The sequence below is a fragment of the Cupressus sempervirens genome, chromosome 7, assembly GCF_028749045.1.
Source record: "Cupressus sempervirens isolate cs-2001-9-10 chromosome 7, ASM2874904v1, whole genome shotgun sequence".
Lineage (NCBI taxonomy): Eukaryota > Viridiplantae > Streptophyta > Pinopsida > Cupressales > Cupressaceae > Cupressus > Cupressus sempervirens.
Window position 1 is genome coordinate 436,767,379 of NC_143124.1, and position 19,221 is coordinate 436,786,599.

The window sequence follows — 19,221 nt, forward strand, 5'->3', positions numbered from 1 at the left end:
CCTAAATCTCTTTCCTCTATCTTTACTACTACTTGGGGGTTTAGGGCACTTCTCCTTTTCAAAAGAAATAGGAAAAGGAAGATTATACTTAACATGATCCATCATAAAATGAAAAATTAACTGCGCCAATTTTAAATTTGGGTACTTTCTACTTTAAGTAATGAGGTGCCTGATTCTTACAACAATTAAATTAGAATTGGGCACCCAATTTTTGAATTAAGAATCAATTGACTGATTCTAAAGTCATAGGCAAAAAATTCCCTTTGGCATTGGGTTTTGCCTTGGGAAAAGAAATGGTACAGGCTTTGTGGGACCAAGCCAATGTCTTTATCTATCAAATTTTGACTAAGGCAATTATTCAACAATTTCAGGCATTGTCATATATTTTATAAGGTCTTCCTGATCAAATTTTTTGACAAAGAAAAAATACATTATAGATCTTACAATTCTGATTTCAAAAATACAAATTTTATAGTGTTATGAGTTCATTTTCTATTTTTTCATTATTTATTAATTAAAAGTGTCACTTAAATTTTAAATAATGATATTCACTATAACATTAATAACTTTTTAATTTTTCATGTTTCTTAAATTAATTTACATGTCATCAATCTGTATAGAATTCTTTTGAAGTTACAAAAAATTAAATGAAAAAGTTAAATTTTGATTAAATTATGGTATCCGTACACAAGAGGTTTTAGAAATTAGCTTAATTATCAATTAAAAATTACTTTAAAAACATTAATTACAAAATTAACGAAAAATATTCTCATCAATTTTTGGTATCTCAAGTAACATCTTTTAAAATGATTTAGAAAAAAATATTTAGTTGTGTCAAATTATGGTATCTATCCACAGTTGTAGTATGGTCTTGCAATATGCATTTTGAAAAAGTGAGTTTTAAAGGTTCATACCAAAAAGATCTATGAAATGGCTATAAAAATAAATTACATATTCAAAACATAGATTCTGAGCATTGCAATATTTATTTTTGAATTTTTTTAAATATTTAATCTCTAAATTCTTCAAATTTTGACATCAATTTACAAGAAATTTCAAAAATAGGAAAAATACTTCTACTTTTTGCCCACAAGTGAGACCCAAATTCTTCCATTGTTCCATTTACAAAAAATATTAAAGCTTCATGGTCGATACAAGATATAATGTTGAATGTTTCTTTATTGTAAATACTCTTGATAAAGTAGTCTTAAGCTATATATATAGGGATGCAAAAAATGTGGTAGACATTCTTGCCAACATTGTAGTTGGAAGCTCGAAGTCCATAATGTGGAATGAGTAATTATTAGGGTATGGAAATCTCAAGGAAATTATTGATCATGACAATGTGTTTTGCAAAGTTAGGGATTTTAAAAATCTTGTTATTGATAAAAAGAATGTAATGGGACATGAAGTATAATAAAGATTGTACTTATATCAAGGCTATGCATCAAAACCAAAAACAATCTCATATTTTGTATGTGGTTTTCCTTCTAATATTTTATTTTGTCATTTCTCTATTAATAGAAAGTTTTATTATGAGTTTGTCTAGTATTGAAGAAAATTGTCAAGGTTTCACCATGGGTGGAGCTTTGAAAAGGTGGGATTTAGGGATACATTGGAAAAAAAGAAGCAAAAGTGTGGGAGAAGTTGGATAAAGGTGGTTTGGTGCCTTAAACGACTAGAATAAAGGATAAAAGGATGATAATTACTGAAGCATTTATCAATGGTTGGTACATGGGCATGATGACACTTGATGGGTGGTGCCTCAAATTGAATATCGATATTATGGGGCATGATAATGGATCTCAATAGGAAAGGTATTAATTTCTACCAAAACAAATAAATTGCAAAGGAAGCGATTAATAAATTTTCTAAGGCCAAGGATGGGGCTTTGGTTAGAGAAGGGTGGGGGGATGAGGAAGTTGTGGTAGCTTCTTTCGTTACAAAATTGTGGGAACTCATTCTTGGAGTTGTTATTCAATATGTGACCTATGATAGAAGGCATGATTGGGCTCGTAATTATCACTTTTTGCTACTTCATCACTGTCATCATAAAATTAGTGTTTGTTTCCCATTCTACCTACTCTATTCAGTTGGTCACAGTATCAAAGAATAGAAGGAGAAATCCAACAAACCCATACTTCATGAAGGGTTTTTGTATCCAATTATTTAAAATCTAGTGTCTTGTTTAAGAATAGGGCACCCAATTCTTCGATGCCCATTGGCTGCCAAAAGCTGACCCACAAAGCATTAAATAATCATTGCAATCATTGTTTGACAATCCTAAGCTGCAACAATGAATTTCTATCATATTATTCTAAGTTCCTGTCATCGTCTACATTTTGCAAGCTCTAATTGATTTGAACTCGAAGTTGGTGCAAACATGGGATCAAAAAAATGAAGAAATAAGAAAATGAAAATTCTAACAAATGAGAAGATTGCAACAAACAAAGAGAAGTAAGCACAACACCAACAAGAATATTATTTTAGAAGGGAAGGGCATTGAGGATACCATGATGGATGAAGAGGTTGACGAAGATAACCCAATACAAGGAGATTTGGGTGCACATTTTAATCAATCATTCAATACAGGCATGTCTCCAAACCCTCAAGTTTATTCTCATAATAAAATTGGCAATTTTATAGAAGCAGGTTTCGATTTAAATGATTTAGATTTCCTTCATGAGAATAGATTGTTAAATGATCATGCACAACAAACTCCAATGGACATGTAAGCCACAAAATAAATACTAGGAAAAAATTAAAATAACATTCAAATTCCAAATAACATTGAAAATGAAATGCCAATTGAAAATAACAATTATATGAATGTAGACATGAAAACACCAAGTACTAAAGAAACATATTTGGATGATACTGAAGTGTATGAGTATAATTTTCATTTTTCTAATGATGTGCTAGATAATATTCATGGATTGGTTTGGTGGAGATAGATTAGGACACATGTTAATATATTATATAATGGGTAAGTGCAAGAAGTTAGGTCTCACTTTTGGGCAAAACATGGAAGTGTTTTTCCTATTTTTGAAATTTCTTATAAATTGATGTCAAAATTTGATTTGATGCATTTAGAGATTGAATATAAAAAAAACTTGAAATTAAAATTGTAGTGTTTAGAATCTACTTTTTGAATATGTAATTTATTTGTGTACCCATATGATGAATTTTTTTTTCTTATAGATCTTTAAAAACCTTTTTTTTCAAAATGTTTGCTTCAAGACCATACCACACTCGTGTACGAACACCATAATTTGACACAAATAAATATCTTTTTGTAAATCTTCTTAAATGAAGTTATCTAGCACACCAAAGATTGATGATAATATTTTTTCTTAATTTTTTCATTGTGTAATTTTTTATTATAAATTTTTAATTGACTATAAAGGACCTCTCATGTACAAACACCATAATTTGATCAAAGTTTTATTTTTATCAATTTTTTTTTTAAAACATCAAAAGAATTGTATGTAGATTGATGACATATAAATTAATTTAACAAAAATTATAAAATTAAAAAGTTATTATAGTTTTAATGAACCTCAGTATTTTACATTTAGGTACCACCTTTGATTTTAAAAAATGCAAAAATAGTAAATAAAATCATAACACTATAAATTTTATTTTTCTGAAATCAAAACAGTGAGAGCTCTAATGGGTTTTTGTTTTGTAAAAAAATTTGGTTGGGAAGGCCCTCTAAAAATTATGGCAAGGCATGAATTTGTCAGTTGAATGCCTTAGCCAAATCTTGAGTAGTCAAGGCCTAGGCTTGGTCTCACCAAGCCTATCCCAAACCAAAATTTAAGGTAGGAAAAAAAAATTCCTACCCCATGTTGTAAGAAATAGGCACCCATTAGTTGAAATTCAAAAATTGGGTGCCTATTTTGAAAATTTAAAGCAGGATTTGAAATACATTTAAAATCACAAAAAAATAAAAATTTGAATTTTTTAGAAATGGGTATCCATTGTTTTAAAGTAAACAATGGGTACTTGATTTTAAAAAAATAAGTATCCATTTTTTACTTTTAAAAAATAGGTACCCATTTTTTACTTTTAAAAAATGAGTACCCATTCCTAAAAAAATCATTTTAAAGTTTTTTTACAAAAATGGGTAACCATTTTTTGAAAATAAAAAATGAGAACCTGATTTTGAAACAAACGGGTACTCATTTTAAAGTTTCTAAAAGAGCATGATCTCAATCTACGAACTTGTGCAGAATTGAGACCCAACTTCTTGCTTCTACGACAAATTTTTTATAATAAGAAATTTGGGTTTCAATATGAGTTAATGTTTTAACTAATTAAAATATCTAAAATAAGGGACGCACAATTTATTTTGTCAATAGTGCAAACAAGGAGGGAGACACAAAAGAACAATGTCATCAAGCTTAGAATAGAAGAAGTAGAACAAATAATGTTGGAATCAACACAAAAGAAGGACACAGGGTGAATAAAATCTCTATCAAGGTAGAGGGTGACAAATACATCGATCAAATTTGTACAAGGAAAGAAGAGGTTGATCAAACATTTGCAGGGGAAGTAAAGGCTAATGAGATCAATAGAGAGGATAGAGCCACAAATAAGTTTTTTGGAAATGTTTGTAAAATGGACACAATTTTTATTATCAAACACTGAAAAGTAAAATTGCAATAGGAATTGCGATTCCAATTCCACCTATTTAGGTGGTGAAATATCAAATTTTCATTTTGGGGCAAAAATGAGAAATACAAATTCCTATTATCAATTCTGATTTGGCACACACAAACAGAGGATTTGAAATTTTACGAATTCACAGATTCTTATTCTACTTCAAATTTTATAGCTAAATGGAAACAAAGATGCATTTTCAATTTATTTTTATTTAGGTTTTTCACACTATAAATTTTCTTTTCTCTTATTAAAAAATTAATCATAAATTTCTACTATGTATTTTTAATGTTGGTAATTGATATTCTTGTAAAGAGTTAATTTTTTTTTTTTTGAAGTAGTTGATAGTAGCCAAAATAATGGGGGGCTGGCCTTGGAGTACAAAAAGGCTAAGAATTCAGCCAAAAGTTACCTCCCAGTTATCTAACCTATACCAACTTTAATCATCAAAACCCATAATATGTTAAGAGCCAAATTGTCATTAGCCACATACCTTAAACTACTATGCATATGAAATTGAATAATAAACCAACAACATTTAAATACATTGCTACTATTGGTCCAATTAATGAACAAAATCTAGAAAAACCTGTGGGGTGTAAAGTTTAGAGACATGATCATAAAAATAGAAATAAAATACAATAGTTCCTAAGCTAGATGCCCTCTTCCTTCTCCTGGTTACCATTCTTCTACTCTTGAGGAGCTTCCCTACCACATCCTCCTCCTCCACTTTCATTGGTCTTTCCAGGATGGTTTTTAGCCAGTCCTCCACCAAGAACCCCTATATGGATCGGGGTTTCTCAATTGTCTTTCCTAGGTCCTTTTCCTCTTTGTTAGCATGTAGGAAGTAGAGGGTTGTGGCTGTGGAGTGTATAACCTTAGTGGAGAACTCAACCAAGGTTTTGAACCTATGACAGATAGCAGTATGATTATCAGCCAGGTCCCTCATGGCCTTCTCAAAACTCTCCATCCTCATCTTGGTCTGGCTATGTTTATCTCTCTTCCCAATAACCTTGGGGTTTTCCTTCCTAGGAGAAGTGATGTCTTCCACCCCACTACAAGTCGGGGTAGCTTCCATGGTATCAACGACATGGGATGGGCTGATAGATTTGGGGCTAGGTTTAATGTCCTGGTGGAGTCTATTCTTTTTAGCAAGTTTCTCCTCACTATCAAAGGAGTCAAAGCTAGAGTCGTACTTCAGGGTGGTCTTAAATTTCCCCATCTAGAGATGCTTGGTAGTTCTCCTAGTACATTGCTTTCCCTTCTTGGTGTCTGAGTCTGACTCAATAATGCTAACTTTAACCTCAGGGTTAGTTTTGACCTTGGTGGCATGGGTTTTCTTAGACCTCTTGAGAGTAGAGCTAGGGTTGGGGTCTAGGGAGGTCTGAGGGGTGATAGAGGCTAGGGGATTAATTAGGAGAGGGGGATTCTAAGCCAAGTGTTGGATGAAAAGTTTATTCATTAGGCCCTAGTGGATAAGGTAGAAGGGTTTTCCTGCTCATGTTTCCTTCTAGCCTTGAAGAGGCTATCCTCTAATGTGTTGGTGTAAATACGTATTTACTATTTACACTTACTTAAGTTTACTTAGGTTAATGTATTATTTTATTATTTTGCATTATTTTATTTTGTGAGACACTTAGGAGTTTGCACACCTTTTTGAGTTGTCATGTTGACAACACATAAGTATGCAACTTTATTTTAGCACATGTTGTCTACAACACTGATTTGCATGTTACACCTTTGTAGGCTTATCCTCTCATCATCACACTTACTTCCATGCTTAATGGAGGATAACCCATATTTGGTGGACATGTGCCTAGTTCTGTGACTTATCATGTAGCTAATTTTGAGGCAATCTAGATGAATCTCAGAGGCCTTTATATACAGGCACTCCTAGTGTACTCTCAAGGCATATTGAATGAATATATTGTCATTCTAATCATACGCTCTCTTTCTAGTCTACAGTTGTGCTTGTGTTTGAGTTCTTAGTTCTTGGGTGAATTTTTTCTTGAGGAAAATTCTTACATGGTACCAGAGCTTGGAGATTTTCTAATCACATAGCCATTTGAGACCATTTTTGCTTCAGTGCCTCGACCCAAATCCAGAGTACTGTAGAAATTGGGAGTGTCTAGAGCCAAATCTGACCTCACCATTGCATCTAAAATGCTAATTCGATGAAGATTGACAATAAACTCAACTACCTTAGCCCAAAGTCGACCATGAGCCAAATTATTTTTGCAGATCAGCACTCAGAGGCCCTGATTTGCAGTTTGGTTATGGTCATTTGCAGATCTCATTGATTAATTTTTTGCAATTTTATTTTCATCTATATTATTTCAATTTTTTTTTCCCTTCGGGCAGCCAACAGAGAATTTTTTTTTAGGTACCAGATTGTCAAATCTCAGCCTTGTGCAGTGGTATATTCTATCTGGCACGAGGAATTTTTTTTTTGCTATAAAAAATATTCCCTAAACTAGCCATGACCCTTACAAATCTAGCACACTCACCACAATTTGGTGCCAAGCTCAAAGTTCGAAGAATTTATACACCATCGGCGGGCTCTTTGGATTAACATCCAAGTGTTGTGTTTTTAATGTATGATGCCTTCACTTTCAAAGCCATACCTGCCAGCTATGCACACACACTGCACAGCCCTCACACACGTGGCCAAACACAATACTGCCATGTACCATGTGCACAAAGACTACCACATGTCCTCTTGCACAAGGCTCCATGTTTGTGTAGAGTAAGCAGCTAGTTGTACTGCCACCATACCTACACATTAGCATATCTGTATCACATCTATACCAACCATATAGTCTGTACAGTATAGACATCCTAGTCAATTGCTACGTCACCCTGGGCTGCTGATTTTTTCGCTAATGTTAGCATTTCACAAGAAATATTTGGTAGTCGTCTGACCATCATTCCTAGGCACTTTTGAACTACTATGACACCCATTTGATTGTCAAATGTTAAATAGTATTTTTTTTGCCAGACCCCTCTTTCGATTGCTTTTTGATTTGGCAGGCTGACTTTGCAAGCCCATAACTTGGTCATCCAAACTCTAATTCATGTGCAATTTTTTTTTGAAATTGGGTAGAATTTCTTGAACATTCTAGTGGTGTGTTCCTTTCTAGTTTTGGTGCAAGGGTTTTTCAAAAATTGCATCTTTTGGCTACTATACCTACTTAATCCTACATTTTGCAAATTCAAATCCTCTATATGGGCTCATCTGGTAACCTTTTCCAGTTCCATTTGTTTTGAAAGTGTGTTATTTTTTATCTACTTTCTAGATTTCTAGTTAGATTCTAGGGTTGTGTCAACAAAATTTTCACTTTTAGAACTAGAGCTTTTTATGCATTGTAAAGCTTTGATTACTTTTTAGAATTGTTGTACATCTAAGCTATAGTGCTTAGTGATAGATTTTGGCATCAAAAGACAGTTGTAAAAGAAAAATTAGAAAGTCCATTTTGTCCATTTTGACAAGTGGCCCATTGTACATTTACTACTTATAAAGTGCCAAAAGCTTTTTTTTTTTTTTTTTTTTTGGGGGGGGGGGGGTTCTTTTGATTAAGTGAAAAGGCACGGTGTGTACTGTGTTCTTGTGTCTATCTTTTGTGCTCTTTTCATTTTTTGCATCATGGGTTCATTTAAATGTCCACCTCTAACTTCACGCAATTATTCTACATGGAAAGATATTGCTTACAGTAGATTAATGGAAAAATATTACAGTTTTTATGTTGATGTTACAATTACCAAACCTACTAATGCTAAAGAACTCATTGAATGGATAAAACAAGACCAACAGGCTTTAGGAATTATCAGGAGTTATGTTCATAGAGATCTCTTCTTTCACATTGCCAATTTCATGGAATCCAAACTAGCTTGGGACAAACTTGAATCATTATATGGTAAGGTGGATGAAGAAAAGGGATTTTAGATTGAGGACAATCTACTTCTCTTGGATCCAAAGAACTTTGACACAATTCAAGATTACATCAACAAAGCCAATGAGTATAAGACACTACTTAAAGATTGTGGAAATCCCATGAAGGATGAAAAGTTGATTCATCACATCCTAAAGAGGCTACCTTCAGAGTATGCTTTCTTTGTTTCAAGTTTTAATAATTATAGGTTGACCATGGGAACTGCTTACCAGAAGCCTTCATTTGATGCATTTGCAGAGATGTTGATTATTGAACAATCTCACTTGATGGATTTAGGAATTCTCATGACATCAAAGACCAAAGCCTTGGTGGGTAGTGATGAGCACCAATCAAGTCACGGAGGGAAAAGTTCTAGCAACAAGAAGAAGAAGTAGTGGAAGTAGAAATCATAATATGAGACACAACAATCCTCCTCATAGTAAGGCAATTCTTCTTCCAACAAGAAGGGAAGTAATGAAAAGAAGGACCAACTTTTTTATGCATACTACAAAAAGCCAAATCACGATGAGCATCATTGCAAGACTAAAAGAATTGATGAGTTAGAAAATCTACTTAGGAAGAACAAGATTCAAGTTCTAGGTACTTGCAAGGATTCAACTCCAACCTCTTCAAAGGGAAAAGGGCAAGCACTTATGTCAAACACAAGTTCTTCTTCAGAATGAATACTTGACTCTAATGGCTCCTTTCATATGGGTTCTTCAAAGGGAGATTTTTCTTCATTTAAGTAGTCAAAGGTACCATACATCTTCGTGGGAGATGATACTAAAATGGAAGTTGAAGGAAAAGGACATGTGGAAATGGACAATGGGGAATTCAAAGATGTTCTCTACATTCCAAACCTTAGCTCCAATATCCTATCAGTTTATCAAATCACTCACCTTGGAGATGGTCATAAAGTTGAGTTCCTTCGAGATTTTGTGATGGTGTGAATTCTTAGAGATGATTCATTGGTTGTAGTGGGGAAAGTCAATGATGACAAGAGGCTTTATTCCTTCTCTCACTTTGTACCTAAGTCTCCTTTTCAAGCCTTGTTGAGTCATTCTGTTTCACACTTCAACTTATGGTATGAGCGGTTTGGTCATCTTGCCTTCCACTCTCTTTAGCAACTTTGCTCAAAACACATTGTCAAAGGTCTACCTACCATCAAATTTTCTAAGGGAGAGTGTTCATCATGTTCAGTGGATATGCATCTCAAAGAGAAGTATGATAAAGGGAAGTCTTCTAGAGCACTAGTTGTTCTCCAGTTGGTTCACATAGTTTTAGCAAGACGTTTTGTAGTGACTTTAGTTAGCTAAGGTTGCTACATCCTTACCTTTGTTGATGAATTTTCATAATTCACATGGTCTACTTTCTTCATCATAAGAATGAAGCAATTGATAGGCTTCAAGCCTTTAAGATTCATGTTGAACGCAAATCAAGAAAAGCCATCAAGGTGCTATGGGTGGACAATGAGAATAGAGATGTGGATAGAAGACTTAGGGACTTTTGTAAACATAAGGGAATTGATCTTTAGAATCCACCAGCATTTAGTCCACACAAGACAGATGTTGCAACACCGAGGATTAGGACTCTCAATTCCATGGCAAGTTGCATGATAAAAGCCAAGTCTCTTGATCCTACATTAGAAGTTGAAGCCATTAGTAGTGCTACTCACATACTTAATAGGTTTGCTCATAATGACCTAGATGGTAAGACTCCTTTTGAGGCATGGTGCGGCAAAAAACTAGTTGTGAGTCACTTCAGAGTCTTCGGTTGTCCCACATGGGAAAACCTATCTTCCAAGGGATGCAAGGCACAAGTACCTAGGCCTTGTACTTTCATCAGGTATGAAGATGATGGTAAAGCTTATAGACTTATGGATCCAGAGACTCATGAGATCTTTGTGGAGAAGGATGTTCACTTTGAGGAAAGTTTACCCAACTTATCCTCTAATCCTCTCTGCACTTCATATACTGTGGAAACAGATAGTGACACCAGTGATAGTGCTTCAACAGATTCAGACATGTGGGGTTCTATTGACAGTTGTAGTGAGAGGTCACAACATTAGTCCAGTCCATATGCTTATATTACCACAGTGAAAGGTCCAACATAGCAGGGTACATTTTTTCTAACTCTAGCTTTAGTTGATGACTACATGGCAGACATTGCAGGTTTGTTCGTGGAGTCAAACACCACAAACTTGGGAGATAGCCTTGATGATTTGCATCTTCTCTTTGATGAAGGTGATCCTTCTACAGTTGTTGTGAGGGCTCACTCTAACCCTCATGTCCATTCTCTACATGATCAATCTTTACAGGTTGGTGTGATTGTGGATCCTTATGAACAATAGTTGTCGAAGGTCACTTTATTAGTTGAGGAGATAGATGGTTCATTAGGATAGGTTCAATAGACTTCCTTGCCAGATCTGCATTCATTCTTTTTAGCACAATTGGAAGGGACGACCATTAGTATCAACATAGGGATACTTGAGCAGGTTTCACGACCACCATACATCTTCAGGATTACACCTTTGCCATTGTCTCTTCCAAAGGGGAGGAACATCATTCTGCACTCTTGGACTAGCTTCTTCCTTGGAGCGGCTTTCATTGACAAGCATTCTTCATTAGCTGGGGGGGACTACCTTGTCTCCCTTCTTTTGCTTTCTTATGGGGGGACTTTTTCCTCTTATGAGGTCTTGTTCTTCTCATTCTTCACTTATGTATATACTGGATGTATGTCGTAAATGTGGGGTTTTGATTACTCCATCCATCCATCCATCTCTATTTATAACTATTTTTGGGGGAGGGTTTTTCTCATGAGGTTTTCCCTCTTTCTTCACTTTATGAGAGACTGAATTTTCATTATGTACATGGGTACTTAACATGGCCTAGTAGTTGGGACCCATCTTTCATTTCATCCTAGTTTTCGTAAGTTTAAGGGCATTCCCCTAAGTTGCACTTAAGGGGGGGAGTTGGTGTAAATACGTATTTACTATCTACACTTACTTGAGTTTACTTAGGTAAATGCATTATTTTATTATTTTATTTTGTAAGACACTAAGGAGTTTGCACACCTTTTTGAGTTGTCATGTTGACAACACAAAAGTACACAACTTTATTTTAGCACATGTTGTCTACAACACTGATTTGTGTGTTACACCCTTGTAGGCTTATCCTCTCATCATCACACTTACTTCCATGCTTAATGGAGGATAACCCATATCTGGTGGACATGTGCTTGGTTGTATGACTTATAGTGTAGCTAATTTTGAAGCATTCTAGATGTATCTTAGAGGCCTTTATATATAGGCACTCCTAGTATACTCTCAAGGCATATTGAATGAATATATCATCATTCTAATCATACTCTCTCTCTCTAGTCTACAGTTGTGCTCATGTTTGAGTTCTTAGTTCTTGGGTTAATTTTTCCCTAAGGAAAATTCTTACACAACAAATGTAGTATCAGAAATAAAAAGGAAATAAGGTCAAGATTTTTGAAATGATCTAGGATAGGAAGATAACAATAATATAGTACATGAAATTGGTCCTCCAAGATAATGTATTTGACAATCACGTAGCAAAAGATATCACATGACTTAGGAAGGGCAACCCGCACAAACCCAACATGTAATCTTGCTAGTTCCTCCTTGGATCTAAAGAATTTTTGCAAGCTCGCCTCCTTATTGACATTCGCTTGCCTCTACCATTTCTTTCCATCTAATAAAAAATCCCTAGCCCTTGCAATGTTTTCTTTAGAAATTTCAAATCTCATGCCATTGACAGTAACTTTTCTATCCTTCCAAGTTTGAAAGAACTGCATTGAATGACCTCATTGCGTTTAACCATGCCCTCCATTTAAGGTAAAAGCCCCCCCTCCTGCAAGTAGACCATGACTGCTTCACTATTGCCGATACACTCCTCCAAACCCACTAGTTCAATATGGTCGCTAGTGCCCATGTCGTCACCTAGGTCCAAAATTAACTCTTCCAAAGACAACCTTACACTAGGTTTTGGAGTTGCAAAATATAAAATGCAAAGCCAAAATGGAGAAAATGATAAGGCATTGCATAATCATCGTGAATCCACAATGTTTCCCAAAAAAAAAAAAATCTCCCAACATAGTACATGCAGGTAGTTCCTTTCCATCTGCAAATAGTTGTCACCAGTTGTACCAATTGCGAGAATTAACCAACTTGTCTTTATGATCATTACAATATCATTCTCTAAATCTTGTTGAATCCCCCCTCTATGTCCTTTTACTATAGTAATAAATATTCACAGTAATTAGAACATTAATTTTAATCAACATTTAAATATGCCAAAAAAACCCTTTTCTGAGTGCCATATTCCTGTGACCACATGAGAAAAGAAGACCTACCACCTAGTTTGATAGTTCATGTGTCATTATTGAAGCTACACTTCCTTTCCATCATAATTTGAGTTGATGATGGCAATAAACTAAGGTCATGATCCCATTTCACTATCCACGTGACACTATGGCTAGCTTTGGCAAGGTCATATGCCACATTATTTCCTTTCCAAAATATATGTGCCACATGGATTCTGTGATTATTTTTCATCATCCTTTGCATTTCATTGATAATAATTTTAATCAATCAATTGCATTTGCCCTCTCACTTAGTGGCTTTGATGATTAGCATAGAGTCCCCCTCTATGACTAGCTTAGTGACTCCCCAGCTCTCACAATTCTCAAACCCTAGAGAAGTGCAAGCTCCTTGGATTTATTATTAGAGCCTTCATCATAGTTATCTGAATAAGCAGCCACCAAAATCACCGCATTGTTCCGAAGGATACCCTCCATAGTGGTGTTTCCCATCATGGCCGACCCATCAAAATTTAGCTTGATCTAGGACTCAAGGGTGGGGGTGTCTGCAAAACCATCTCCTTTCTTGCCTAGATTTTGGAATTGTCAAACTATGTCACAATCAGGCCCACATTCCAAGCCAAAGCCTAGTTCATATCTTTTCCACTCAGGGGATGAGAGGCAGTTTCCAGTGCCAGATCCCACTGCATTCTTTTAGGAGCCTAATAACTTGTTCAGCCACCCCCAAGATAGTTGTGGCTTGCTCCCTAAAAATCCTATTGTTCCTCTCATTAACATAAGGTGGGGGGATCAACCAAAGGTTTTTAAGATAAGGGTGGGCAATTGATCCATCTTAGTGGACAAATTTCTTCAACTCATTATCCATACCCCAACTGACCTCCCATAAAGAAAGAACCTCACTCCACACATCCATGCCAAAGGGACAGTGGATGAATATGTGCAGAATAGATTCAACATCTTTGAGGTATAAAATACAGTAGTTGGCAAGTTGGCAAACTCGACGCTAGAGGTTGTCAATAGTGATGATCAACCCATGTAGAGCTGACCAGAAAAAGAAGTTTATTTTTGGTAGTATCTAAGGGTCTAAAGTTTTTGGCCAATTAGCCTATCCCTATTCCCCTGCTAGCCCACAAAGATAAGTAAACTTGATAGTGAACTCCCCTGAGGGTGTGAGTTTCCACACTAAGGAGTCCTCAACTAGGATGAGGAAAATCCTATAGGTGTACAAGAGATCCTTCAGTTTATGAGCTAAACTCAATTCCCTTGGTTGAAGATTCTGGAAAGTAATTTATTGTCTATTAGGGTGATAAAGTCTTGAGTCTGAGGCCAATAAATTCTAGTATACATCTCACATAGAGAAAAAAAAACTTAGGTTGCCTGAGGGGGATCTCATGGATCCATAGATCTTCGAAGAAGTCAATTGAATTACCAATCCCCATGATCTAGTGACACCCCTTTCTTAGGATCCTACGAGTGTTAACAATGTTATTCCATATCTTAGAGCCTTTGGATAGAGCTTGTGCCCATATAAGTTGGTGGGAAGAAAATCCCCCAAAGTATTTAGCCATTATGATGTTACTCCAACTATACTGGAAATTAACCAACTTTCAACCAATTTTGGTTAATAGGGCCTCATTCAAATGTCCAATTCTTCTTAAATTCAATCCTCCATGAGCTTTAGGTTTGAAAACTTTCTCCCAACTAACCAAGCTCATTCTAGCCTTTTCTTTAGCTCTAGACCATAGAAAATTATGATAAATTTTCTCAATAATATCTCTAAATCTGCCTGGGAGTTTGAAAATAGATATAAAATACACCAGGATGCCTTGCAGAGAGCTTGAGAAGAGTTGGATTTTCCCAGCATTGATCAATATTTTTTCTTTCCATCCCATCAGCTTCCTTTGCAAACATTCTGCAAGACCATTCCAAAAATGGTTAGGGATCTCCTTAACAGTGAGTGGTAGAACAAGATAGGTTTTAGGGAGGGTCACCTCCTAGCATCCAAGGGTACTAGTAACAATTTCTCTCAAATTAGCACACATGTTAAAAAAATATACTTTACTTTTTTGGTAGTTTATGCATTGGCCAAAGACTAGTGCATATGTATTCAGGGTGTGTTTCCACTCACTAGCTTCATAGATGGAAGAGATGCCAAATAGGAAAGTATCATCTACAAACTTCTATAAGACTTGGGAGAGGCACTTAGAAGCAGGCTTGATGCCCTTAATTCTACTAGAGTTAGATAAAGAGACTAAATTTCCGCTTAATACTTCCACTACAACAATAAAGAGATAGGGGGATAAGGGGTCACCTTGATGAAGACCTTGAGAGGAAGAGAAGAAGTTTCCTAGGGAACCATTAAAAATCACCAAGAAGGTAACAAAAATCACAAAATTCTTTATAATTCTTAGAACCTTCTCATTAAAGCCAAGTTTGGCAAGAATAGGAAACAAGAAGTCATTACAGACCTTATCACAGGCTTTAGAAATATCAAGTTTAAGGCCATAACTAGGTTTTTAGATTTTTCCATTGAATGTATCAGCTTGTGGGTAGTTATGACCACATCAAGAATCTATCTCCTAGGAACAAAGCCATTCTAATGAGGACTAATGAATTTGTCCAAGAGAGGCCTTAAGTGATTCATCATAACTTTAGAAAATATCTTGTAGATAGTGTTACAAAGACTAATGGGTCTAAAGTCTTCCATCCCTCAAGGATCTTCAATCTTGGGAATGAGAACAATGAAGGTTTGATTGAGTTCCTTTAGTAGCTACCCCTTTCTTAAAAAGTCCCCTACAATATGAACAATCTCATACTTAATAGTGTCGTAGAATTCCTAGAAGAAGGTAGGGGGGAACCCATTGGGGCCAGGGGCTTTGTATTGATTCATACTGAAAACAACCACTATGAGTTCTTCCTCTTTAACCTTACACATGATCCCCTCATTCATCAAGTCATTTATCACTAGTTGAAAGGTCCATATGATATCACTCTATAAGTTACTATCAATCTGAGCCAGTGGGTGATTATATATTCCCTGGAAATAGGTGTTAACTCTTTCTTCTATTTGGTCCATTTGAGTGACCTCCTCATTATTATCATCCTCTGACATGTTTATAGTGTTTCTCTTTTTTCTTCTTGAGGTCAATCTATGGAAGAACACCATGATTTTGTCTCCCTCCTCCAACCATTGGTCCCTAGATCTCTATTTCTAGAAGACTTCCTCCTTATTTAGGAGGGAGTTCCATTTGTGTCATCACTCCCTCTCCTCCTACTGTTGCACCACCTAAGCTCCACTTTGCAAGATTTAATTTTGGAGTGCAACCAACTTCTTTTTCGTATCCTTCTTTTCTTTTTCTTAACTCCCAAATGACGATTTGCGCCATTCCTTAACCTCCTTATAGATTATTTCCAATTTTATTGAAATCTGGAACATGGTCATACCTTCCACTAGGTCCTTCCACCAATGTGTAATACAATCTTTGAAATCATTATGCAAGTGCCACATAATCTCGTATTTGAAAGGCCTCCATCTGGTTAAATTTTGTGTCTAGAAGAAAAGAAGCATGGAATGGTCCAAGATGGTCCTAGGATAAGCCTTTAGGTTAGTATACTAGAGAATGTTCCATCTAGCAGAGATGAGGGTCCTGTCAAGCCTAACCTAGATCAAGTTTTTTCCAATTGTGATGTTAGATCAGGTGAAGACTGAACCCTGGAGATCAATATCTATCAGATCATTTCTTCTCAAGAATTCCTCTAGATCTTGCATACGATCCGAGAAGTCCTCCTATCCCCTCATCTTCTCCGAGGGGTACAAAGGGGTGTTGAAATCCCCCATACATAAGATATTTCTTGGTCTTATGGAATTAGCCACAGTGGTGGCATCATCCCAAATAACAAGTCTTCCATTATGAGTATTAGGGGCATAACAATAAAAAACAAACCAACTACTAGATTGGTTGGTGAATTTCGTGGCAAAAAATCGGTGCTAGAAGATATATCCACTCCCAACACCTTATCAAGGTTCCACATCATGGAAATCCATCCAAACACACCATTAGCCTCACAATAGGTATAGCAAGCACCTAGCCAAACATAACTAGCCACTATCAAGAAGACCTACGACATCATTGTAAAGACTTATAATTATGTAGAGTTCATTTTAGAAATAGAGTAATTAGTATTAAGGTAACTTAGGTAAGAGGAAAAATATTTTTTTGATATCATAGACTACTTGTCTAACATGTTTAAAAGTTGAATTTGGTGTTATTCTAGTATGCTAGATATTAGTGATAAATGTGTATTTCTATATAAAGTGCAAGGTTTATTGATGGTCAAATGTGTTTTTTTTTTTTTTTTTTTTCCATGTTTTAAACTTCATAAAATCGAGTCCCTATTTGTATATATTCAAAAGTATACAGTTACCATGTTTTATGCCTTATTTATTTAGGATTTTGAGATAGGAATTTTGTAATAAATGGTAGGGCGAACACTGTGAGGACTCATGCCTTAAATTGTAGTGCTTATTTGACTCTTTGATATTTTTTCCTACATAAGGGTTCATTGAGCTGAAGAGCTCTTTGGTTGCAATTTTGTTCATTAACAACTCTAGTTTATAAATAAATTAGTGATTAAATTATCATTTAGATTAGATTTTCAAGATGGTATAACTTAATACATATCAAAGATTAAATTTATCAATATAGAGCTAATTTATAACCACGAGTCTAAACCGAATAAAAAAGTTGACCTTTAAAAAAATAAAAAATATATATATTCAAAATATAATCATGACATATTACTAAAATAATATTTTTTATTCCTATAATTGCACACATTAAGAGCACAATGTATTACAATTTGTTATTATTATTATTATTTTATCATATGACTACATTATAAATTTATTATTATTATTATTTAATCATAGAATTGCATTATAAATCCTATACATAATTCATTTGTATATGATTTGTATTAGTGGTTATTCATTATTTATTAGTGTTGACTAATCTATTTAATCATACAATCATTCATATATGATATATATGAATGATTATTCATTATTTAATATTGTTGACTAATCTATGCTCATAAAAATAAATTTTTAGTCAAAAGCCAAATAATTTTAGAACTATAAAACTATAATTAAATGAGTGATAGAAAACTAAAATTATGTAAGTTAGTGATAGACAACTATTTTTATTGGCATAAATATAGTTTTTACGTATAATAAGAATATTTGAATGTTCTTATCTCCATAAACAACAAGAGCTCTGCAGAGCTAGAGTTCCTCCCTTTGCAAGAAATGGAAGGTTGGTTGTGTGTAGTTAAGGCATAGTAATAGGAATGAGGAATAAAGACAACAAGACAACTTATGAACAACAAACAATAATAATTATGTGTAAATCTAATGTTTCAATACCAAACATTAGTTGTAAAATGAGGTTTTCATTGATGAGTGAAAATGACTTGTTAGAAAGTTATTTTAGATAAAATGCATTTACAAAGATTGAAATTAAAATATAACTTTTACTTTAGTAAAGATATTTTGATGTTAAATAATTTGCTTATAAAATTTTAAGAAAATCCATAATTTTGGTAAATTTTAAAACTAAATTAATAAGTTTATTTTATATTTATAATTTGGACATTACTAGCAAGGGGAAGATGTTATTTATTTTGAAAAAATATATATCTAGACTTCCTATTCTAAAATAATTAATTAACTTGTATTATTTAATTTGATTTTCTATTTTGTCTTGTATCATATTGAAAATCCAATTGATTATAGAAGTTTTTAATTTTCAAATATATATTTTACTTATTACTTAAAATTTCTATTATTATTATTTTTAAATCTGTATTCTATCATGTTATCAAATTTATGATTTCTGAAACTTTATTCAGTTAATTAAATAAGAACATGTATTGAATCCTTATTACAAAACATCATAAATGTCTATCCGTAAGACTTATTCTTTTGCTTTGCGACATCTTTATATGACATCATCCATATGACATTTGTCTTTCTTTACTCCACAAGATTTCAGTAAGTATTTTTAAACAAAGTTTTTTAAAGAAAGATCTTAACGTGTTAGGGATTGAATTGTTGACATTTGGGATATCGTTGAAATTAGAAAAGGAAGAGCAATTTTGAATGCATTGGAGCTTTTGTATGGAATTTTAGTTTCTATTTTAGCCAACACCTTCCCAGACATTAGAGGTTCGACTCTTTGTACTACTTATTTTATTGCTACAGGTGACATACCAAATTACTTCA